This window comes from Triticum aestivum, chromosome 3B, assembly GCF_018294505.1.
Source record: "Triticum aestivum cultivar Chinese Spring chromosome 3B, IWGSC CS RefSeq v2.1, whole genome shotgun sequence".
NCBI classification, from domain to species: Eukaryota; Viridiplantae; Streptophyta; class Magnoliopsida; order Poales; family Poaceae; genus Triticum; species Triticum aestivum.
In genome coordinates, this window is record NC_057801.1 from 71585392 (window position 1) to 71595701 (window position 10310).

The 10310-nt window shown below is 43.7% G+C and overlaps 1 pseudogene; it reads right to left on the reverse strand.

Moving 5' to 3' along the window:
• Positions 1-972: 972 nt before the first annotated feature.
• Positions 973-10310, reverse strand: part of LOC123067336 (uncharacterized) — a 36505-nt pseudogene continuing 27167 nt past the window's right edge.

The window sequence follows — 10310 nt, forward strand, 5'->3', positions numbered from 1 at the left end:
CTTGTCCCAGCCATCTAATTTCTGCTGCATATTTAAAGGACAAATAGTGAGATTCATCATAAAAATGATTCTGAAAAGAACTCTATATCATCCAACAAAATTCGTTTGACTAAATTCTTACTAAACTAAGCAAACAGCAATTTAAAAAAAGTGGGCAATGAAAAGCGTTGTAAACTATCTGATTTTCACTATATTAAAAAACTATCCTATAATTGTCCCTATTACCCTCCCTCTACATTTCCTATAGAATCTGAAACAAATCAAGGCACCTAGAACAAAAAATCACAGAATGAATTCTCATGCAATGCTTAAAACTGTCCTACAAAATAGGGCCAATTATAGGGCCACCCTATTAACCTCCCTCTACTGAATTACTTCCTACCTCGCGCACACAAAAAAATCACATGTTGTTCTGAAAAAAGTGTATATAATGCAACAAATTCATTTGACTAAAATTCTTACTAAACTAAGCAAACAACAATTTACAAAAAAGTGGACCCTGGAAAGGGTTGTAGGGTTGTAAACTATCTGATTTTCACTATGTTACAACATTAATACAAAAGTACATGCAAAAAACCTAAGTAAAACATGACTACAAGGAGCAACAAACAACTGTTGCACATCAATCACCAGGCAACACATGTTGGCATTTCAGGCAAACGGCTAAGAAAGCTTGAGCAAGTTTGAGATTACACAAATGCAGTAAGAACATATGGTGGCTGCTAGGCAACACATGTTGGCATTTCAGGCAAATGGCTAAGAAAGCTTGAGCAAAAGCCAGGCATTGCACAAAGACACTAGGCAAAAAACGGTTGAGGGCATGTCAGGGCAACTGACTAACAAAACTTGAGCAAGCCAGGCACACTAGGCAACACTTGAGGGCAATTCAGGCAACTGACTAACAAAACTCCAGCAAAAAAGCCTGACAACTCAGTCACAAAACTTAAGCAAACTGACATACATATCTACAACTCAGTCGAAACAAACACGAGCGTCGAACCACAGCACATAAACCTGATACATAAACATTTCAACAACAGGAACCTATAGCATAGTTGCATTTGTTGCATGAAAAAAAAGTGCTAGGCAACTATATGAGCATCCTATGAGCAGTTGTTGAGCAAGTCAGTAGATCAACAAACTAGGACACAAACTATGCATGAGAACATCTCCCTCCCTATCCCTCCACATGCCACGACACCCTACTGAGCATCACCAAGCCTTGAATGCACCCCAAATCCTATCTCACCAGCACCAAAACCAAATCTAACGTGTGCTTAATCCGTTTCAAATCAGTTAACTTATGCATAATCTCTTCCTAATCTCTTACAATGGCAAAGGTACTCAGTGATTTCGCCCAAAACTCACGAGATCTGACAAGCCTACACAAAATGGGATTGAGATGAACTGACCTGCGATTCTGCCCTCCGCCAAGCAGCAAGGTGATTCTGCTCCTCCGCGCGAACCACACGGCGAAGACGCGCGTGTCGACCCTCCTCGTCCGCGTCTCCGGCGCTGCAGCGCCTTCCGCCTCTGACTGCTGATGTATGCTGCGGGTGTAGACGAACAGTCCCGGTCGCCTCACCGACGCGCGCGTCGACCCTCCTCGCCCGCGTCTCCGGCGCTGTAGCGCCTTCCACCTCCGACGGCTGCACCAACGTATGGCCCCAGTCGCCGCACCGACGCGCGCCTGGCCGATTAACCACTCCCTGCATGCCACACACACTGTCCCTTCCTCACTACGCCGGAAGACGGCCGCCGAATCGCCGCACCGCCACCGGCTGCTCCGGATTTGGTGGATTTGGGAGGAGCGCTCGGGGACGGTTTCGAAATGGGGGGACGAGGAGGAGACGGAAGTGCGGAGGGAGGGGGAGAACTGTCGGGACCCACAACCGCTTCTCCACCCAACGGGACTCTTCGAACGACGCCACGGCCAGGTGCCACCTGGCGCACACGACGAGGCAGCGCTGGGTCGGAGCGATCGACGCGCAACCGCGCGATGCCGATCCAACGGCGCGCGACAGCGTGTGCTCGCGCGAGCAAACGAGCACCGGACCACTTTTTAGGATTTCCTTTTTAATATGCTCCCTCTTACCTCTCTCCTTTTCACATGGTAAGAGTATAGGCAAATTTGAACATGCTCTCTCCTACCTCCTCTTTTCACATGAAAGGTAAGAATACATTATAGATCTAAGCCATTGATTTGATTAACTAGTGGTCTAATTAACTCTTACCTTTTTACATTCGATATAAAAAGATGGGGTAAGAGTGAGCATGTTAAAATTACTCAAGAGTATAAAATAGATCTAAGTCGTTGATTGCATTAAGTAGTGGGTTTGATTAACACTTGCCTTCTTACCTCTCATGTAAAAATAGGGGTAAGACGGAGCACGTTAAAAACACATAGCAGAAGTCGTACACAATAGCTAGTTTCATAAGGAAAATTCGTTTGTGATCATGAGCACAGCTGAGCCCGTTATCTCATCCACCTGCTGTTCTTGGGATCCTTGTGTTTAGCCGTATTCTGGTCAGTAGAATGCTGCGTATTGTAGATGTATTCCAAGATGGGCCCGCCTCATTTATTATGCAACCCAGCAACCGTGTGGCACCGGTATAGGAGGAGGTCGGATGGATCAGCCATTTTTATGGGCCTACCTGAGCCGTCCCGGCTTGACGTCCACTCTGCTGTCTCGGCCTCACAGGCTTGGTCGCCAGCAGCTTCCGAATTTGGATACATTTGGCGCACACGAGCGATCCAGTGGTTGACTCTCTGCTTCTATTCATTAACTGTTTTTGTTGTAATCTGAATCAACACTGTAATTCTTCGATCCTCTTTTGAATGGTAATATATTCAGATGGGGAAGCTCTCCCCCCGGTGACCATTCAAAAAAAACAAAACGCAAGCACGTGTCATGGAGTAGTTGACTGTAGATGTACGCCGCAACAACAAACTGGCACCCACAAACGAGTTTTCAGTTACGTACAGGGACAGCACCTCGGCCAGTTTTCAGTCATGCTCGGTGATAGCATGACAAACTATTAGTCATCCAGACATTAAGAGGTGCAATTTGGAAAAAAATACATTTGTCTCAAACGACTTAAAAGGTACAGAGACCAAATATTATAAATCCACACATTTCAGCATAGTAAAAAATACAGCTAGTATACACACGGGGAGGAACAAGCGTGGGGGTCCATGCATAATCACACGCTCGAACCACTCGCCATCGTTCGACATGGTCACGTCGTAATCAATCATGCTCAACTTCTCGCGTTTCTCGGCATCGTTGTGTCTTGCAATATACTCCATCCGTTCCAAATTAGTTGTCGTGATTTTAGTTCAAATTTGAACTAAAACCACGACGAGTAATTTGGAACGGAGGGAGTACTTCTCAATTTCCTCACCTTGTAAGCCTGACCATCAAAAAGGTTCCCATCAAATTGTTCAAACATTTTCCTGGTGTAAACCTTATTTGTATGTTGTTCAATGGAAATATTTGTTCTCATGACTGCTCCGCTCTGTATTTCTTACAAAAAGATTCATCATTAGAATTTTTCGACGACGTACACTTGCACAACAGTTAGGAAGAGGGCACAAAAAAATCTAAAAGAAATTGCTTACAATTTGTATCCTCTTCTCCTGGTAGATCTCATCTGACTCACGGTCAAATTGCAACCCGATATACTGTCACACAAACACATGCATCTTGAGTGACCTCTTCATGAAAGGCACATTCTGAGATGAACCGAAGAAGCCTCCTACTATGTTGTGCAGAAAGGCTCCGGAGTGGCTTCTTTGTGAAAGACACATTCTGAGATGAACCGAAGAAGCTTCCTACTATGTTGTACACCTTGTTGAGATTCACGTTATTACCCCTAAGTCGCTTCACTAGATCTTTTGTGTAGACATCTATGTGCTTGTGCGATGGACAGTAAACCTTTTCACCACAAGTCAGTGACAATGAATGGTTATGGCTGGCCCGGTGCTCAGCAATGAACCATCCATCGCAGGGCATTCGCACCGGCTGTTTTGCTGCTCAGGCTTTCCCTATAAAAAGGGAATTTACCAGCTGCAGTTAAGGCAGTCGCATAGCCAATGATCAAGCGTATTAAAATAAAATGTAAGTGCTTGCGAGTGCTGTGTTATACGTACTGACCAAGCATCCACACAGAATTTCCACTCAACATTTAGCTTGTTAAAATAAATCTGAGGCGCTCCGTCGATCATCCGAGGACCAAGCAATCACACAAGGCACGACACCGAGATTTGTTAACGAGTTTCACCATCATGGCTACATTCCCGGGGACTGACTACGGGTGCTCCTCCCCATGACACCGCTACAATACCATACACCGGCCGCCACTACTAGGAAAAGGCATGCTAGTGGCGCACCAGTTTTGCCTTCTAATGGCGCACTACTGGTGCGTCACTAGCATCACGCCATTAGAATTTTTTTCTAATGACGCACCACATGTGCGCCATTAGAATCTGGTGTTCTAATAGCGCACCACGTAGTGCGCCATTAGTATTGCCCACAGTGCGCCACTATTATCTGATATACTAATAGCGCACCACATGGTAGTGCGCCATTAGTAACAATTTTTTTTATTTTTTTTGTTTTTTCTTAATCTCAGGTCACTATTTCACATATGAGATATTCAACACACATATATATACAACAAGCATCCATATAACAACCATATCCAACACACAAGTTTCATCATATATATATACATAGCCAACACATAGTTCCATCGTTACATATTACAAAAGTTTCACATTGTTCATCCAACACCATTATCCATCAATTCACAAAAGTTTCACACTGATACAAAATATAAAAACACAAATAGAAAAGAAGCACTCCATCCATGCAAGCTTCCATGAATTAAATCAAATCTGCAAAATGATAAACAAGAAGTTAGAAGAAGAAGAAGAAGAAGAGAAGAAGAAGAAGAAGACTAGAAGAATACTAGAGGAAGAATAAGAAGAAGAATAAGAAGAATGAGAAGAAGACTATAAGCTTATTATGTAAACTTGATCATTTTATGCTAACATAAGTAATTTTGGAGCTAACCTATAGGAAACTAAGCATATAAGCTCTAAGTTAGCATATTAGAGCCAACTTAGGTAAAATGAAGCTAACCTATAGGAAACTAAGCATATTAGAGATAACATAGGTAACTAAGTATATATATATCATTTTGGAGATCTGACATACCTGACAAAGTTCAGTTCTCATGCATTGTTCTTCTCCTTCTCCTTCCTCAGCCTGATGCGCCAAGAGCGGCGAGGCGGTGGAGGCAGTGGAGGCAGTGGGATGTAGTCTTGTATCAAAATTGGCGTGGTCATGTCGCCCAGCTGTGGGATCGCCGGCGCCACCACCGGTGCGTGGTCATTGTCAGGCACCACCCCCATCGCGAGGCCACCTTCAGGCAGGACGGGCACGACCATCGCTAGGTCATCCTCAGCCACCTCCATCTCTTGCCCATGGTCAGCCACCACCATCTCTTGCCCATGGTCAGCCACCACCATCTCTTGCCCTTGGTCAGCCACCACCAGCGCTGGGTCATCATCAGCCTGATGCCCATCGTCATCCTGCAACTCCTCATCCCCACTCTGCTCATCTTCTCCCGCACTCCGGTCCAGATCATCCTTCTTGTTGTCTATGCTGCTGCCAGAATCGATGCTGCTTTCGCTAAAGCCAGAATCATTGTTGCTTTTGCTACAACCATAGTCGCTACTGCTTTGGCTGTAGCCAGTGTCGCTGCCGCTGCTCCCATTGCCTGTCCAAATGCAACAATGACCGTTAACAATCGATGTGAGACAAAGCCAAATGTAGAGGAATAAGAAGAGGCAGAACGTACTGGCATCATCATCATCATCAGCGTAGCGCATGCGACACATAGTCGCGTTGAACACCTTCACGATGAGCATGGTGGCATCATCGTCGTACCTGAAGAGAAGGAAGTACCCCAGCCGCAGGTCATAGGCACGGTAGAACTTCTCCCACCCACGATACAAGTACATGTGGTCCTCCTTGATCACCAATTCCACATCCCACTGCCTGCATAACCCGCTGACGGCCTGTCGCAGCTTCACATTATTTGGCGGATCTTCACCCAGCATGTTCATAAAACTGTCAAGCAGCCTCTGCAGTTTGGGACAATGAGTGATGTAGCAAACAACAGATATCATAATGAGATGGGTGAAGGGGAGATCTCTCGTTTTATATACCTGTGTCATGGATGATACTGAAGTCCCAAGTATGATACTGAAGAACTCGGAAGCATCCAACTCGTACTGCGGTGTGGCAGAGCGGCGGTGGCTGCTTCCCCCTATCTCTGATAAGCAGCAGAAGAGACCAATTAGTACCCTTACAACAGATAATAAAACATGCATGATAACAGGCTGTACTGAAAGTCCAATTGTACTGGACTATAAATTAGGGTAATAATGACACAGAAGATGGGAGCACCTAGTACACATTAGCAAAACAAAAAGGTACCACGCTTAAAAGGAAAGACCACTTGGCTCTATTGCCACCTATGGTTTAATGCAGCAAGAATAAAGGGGCAGTTGATCCTACTTAACTAAGTACTAAGATACCCCGGCCCATGCATTAGTCTCAAGTACCCCATATGTCCTATTTTTAGCAAAGTCATGCTAAAATTCACGGAAAATTTCAGCATGACCTTTGCTGAAAATAGGACACATGGAGTACCCGAATTTGCCGGAACGGAAGTTAATCGACATTCCGGCAAACTCAAGGGCCTCTAGGGGTACCTGCAAAATCATTATCCCCGCGTAATGAAGTCCCCAATGGGTCGACATTTCAGAAGATCACAAGTAGCATCATCACAAGTAGCATGCACCTTGCTACCCACACCACCACAAAATAATACTGGAATAAAAATATTACTATGCCAAAGCAAGTGACTTCCACAGCTAGGGATGAAAATGGAGTGGAAACTTTCGGTTTTTCCGGAGGAAAAATGGAAACAGAGAGAAAATATGAAAACGGAAATGGAAATTTGCAAAACGGAAGTGGAAATAGAATTTTTTATGCGGAAACGGAAACAAAAACGGAATGGTGTTTTCCGGTGGAACATGCATGGAAATGGAACTTTCCGTTTCCGTGAATATGGAATTTCTATTTTTACTATAGACCTATAGCTATTTTGTAGCCCAACTACCAAAGAGAACACAATGACACAATTAGTAGAATGGATCTAAGGCCCAACTCCTACTACCACACATGTACTCAGTTTGACCCTATACACACTTGTCCGGTACTACTACAATACTACGCTAAGTTGCTAGCATAATGATATTATTTTGTAGCCATGTTAACAACTCATTAATTTTTTTTGTTTTTGTGTGTATTTCTCTATGATTCAAGGGGTTTTTAAGTTCCGATCAATGCCTATTTCTGTTTCCATATCAGCTTTGTATTCGCTCAGTGTCCATTTCCGGTAGTATCTGTTTCCGTATTCATTTCTGGGGTTTTTGTATTCATTTCCGCTTCTGCAAAGAAATGTGAAAACAAATATAATAGCACTCAGTTCCGTCTGTTTCCGCTCCGTTTTCATCCCCATCCACATCCACACAAATTAATTACTACTAGATGGAGTACTCCTAACTAAGCTTGTACTACAAGTGACATGACAAGCATACCAAATAGGAAACTAAACTGTTTTTTTACCAAATAGGCAAATAGTATATGCACACCATGCATAGAGGGATAAATCAGGAGCTCAGGACATGGATTCTCTGCTCCCGAGCTCAAATACACCATCTTGATAAGTAAAATAAAAAAATAGTAAATACATAAATTAAAAAGATTCTTGATTTGTTTGACAACAAACATTGCTTAATGTTCACCCTCAAACATACTGTAAATTTCCATTAAAAAAAAGTCCTGATGCTTATAAGAACAATGAACTTATAGAAACTCCTTAATATGAATATTATACCAATGATAAAAGAAGTGAGACAAGAAGTGTCTGCAGCCTTGAGTAGATTCCCAGGACCTAAAGGTTGTTCACCCTGCTCATATCAAATATTATGTTGTATTAATAGCAAGTAGACAAGCCTCCATACATCAAGCCCTAAATGATGAATGAACTAGCCAGAAAGAATCAACAGAAAATAGCAACATACATTTCTATCGATCTTAAGGCCATAGGTGATGAACACCTAGGTTTACTGATTAAAAAGAAACATCGTGATCATGTTATTCCATCTGGTCCAAAGCAAAAGATGAAGCAGCTTGTGTTTCATAAGAGAAGTCCCAAACTTGTAGTACGTTTCTTATTCAGCAACATTCAGTTTGACAGCAAAGCTCACAAGAGAGAGAAGTTCCAAACTTGTATGTTTCTTATCTAGCAACATTCAGATTATCAGAAGCATTCAAAGCAAAGCCTATCTACTTGAAGCAAATGTGACAAAATGCAGAAAGCCTATCTATATCTACTTCATCGGCACAAAATGCAGAAAGCGACACTTGTATCTAGGCCATGTGACACAACACAACCGGTGCCAGCAATGTGAAGCCACATGACTGCTGGCAGATAATTGCTATGCATTGTGGGGGAAATAATATTAAGCATTTACAGCTACTCCTACGCAACAAATCACTGTATTCAGTGTCTTGCTAAAGAAGCTCCCAAGCTCAAGCTCAAGATAGACTAAATTTTACAGCTACTGTACTCAAAAGTAGCATTTTGGATTATCACAGCAAAAGAAGCATATTCATTTTAAACTTGTGTTTAACAATGACAAACTACTCCTAAGTGGGTCTTTGATCAAGAATCCTGACATGATGGGTTTATTTGGATGTATTTGAATTTATTCTCATTGAATTTAATCTCCACAGTAGTTGTTCTCATTGAACATGTCTGAACTTCAGCAACCACATCACTCACTCACTCACCTGATCTTGGACTCACCCTTATTCTTCTTACAAGTTGATGTCAGACTTGATACATAAATAAAATTTGACATCAATGAAATTTAGACAGTGAATACAGTTTGGACAGTACTCCACTGTCAAATTTCAGTGAGCGAAATTCTGTTGACAGTTTGGAGAGAGATGGAGTAAAATGCAGCTTGATAGTTTGGGAACAAGGAGTATTTAGCCTTCCTTCAACAAAAACAGAGAACACAGAACACATTGAAACTACCAAACTAAAGGGAAATCATGCTACCAAACTGAAGGCAGTTTTTTGCTTTCTATCAGATGGAGACGAGCAAGTGCTGCTGGACATATCTGGAATGTGGGTGTGGCAAAAACTAACCACTGAACATACTAACCTAATACTGTATGCATGGTTCCAAAAAGAAAAGAAGATTTGACAGTAAGAATAAGAATTTGTTAACTGACATTTAGAGAGCAAAATCTAAAGATTTGTGAACATTTGTTAATTTTTAAAATTTAGAGAGAAGAAGAAGGGGGATACCTCGAGCTGGGATAGCCTGGGCTCCGGCTTGGGCTTGGGCGGCAGGGGCGGCGCGTAGTCTGTCGGCGGCGGGACGGGGACGTCTGGGACTTGGTCGGCCGGTGGTGCGCCTCGTAGGGCGTGGGGGCGGGCCTGAGCTTGGCAGGGGCGGCGAGTCCGGCGTGAGGGCGGCGGGGGGCGCCGGCATCGAGGAGGCGGTGGGCGGTGATCCGGAGGAATGGGCTGCCTTCTTGACCTTCTGAGCAGAAGAAGGCACGGGCGGTGAGAGGAGGAGGAGGAGAAGCTAGAGGGAAGGGAGGGAGGGGATGTACGTGCTGGGGCGGCGGCGCGGGGGAGCTGCAGTGGTGGGGGGAGCGGGGGCGGCGAGGGTGGAGTCCGGCGAGGGTCGGGGCGGCGACGGCGGGGGTCGATTGGGGTAGCGGGTGGATCTGGCGAGGGAGAGGGACGAAGGGATCTAGTGAGGGAGAGGGTGGAATTAGCTAGGGGGGAGATTACTAATGGCGCACCCCGCAGCGGTGCGCCATTTGTATGTTTTTTTTATTACAGTTCGAGCCCTCAGGTTATATTCCACCTAAACCAATCTACATTAGAACCCGCCCACTAGCCCGACTGGTCAGCACGCAACACACACACTAGGAGGTCCTGGGTTCGATTCCCAGGCTCCCCAATTTTTATTTTTATGCATTTAAAATGTTGTTTGATATTTATTTGTGTTTAAATATCTTCAAACTTGTTTAAATCATAACAGTAATATTTTTTTATAAAAACAGTAATATTTTTTTTTAAAATATGTTCAAATTTGTTATTTGAAAATATTTATGAATATGAAAAAGGTGGAGTGGAGGGTG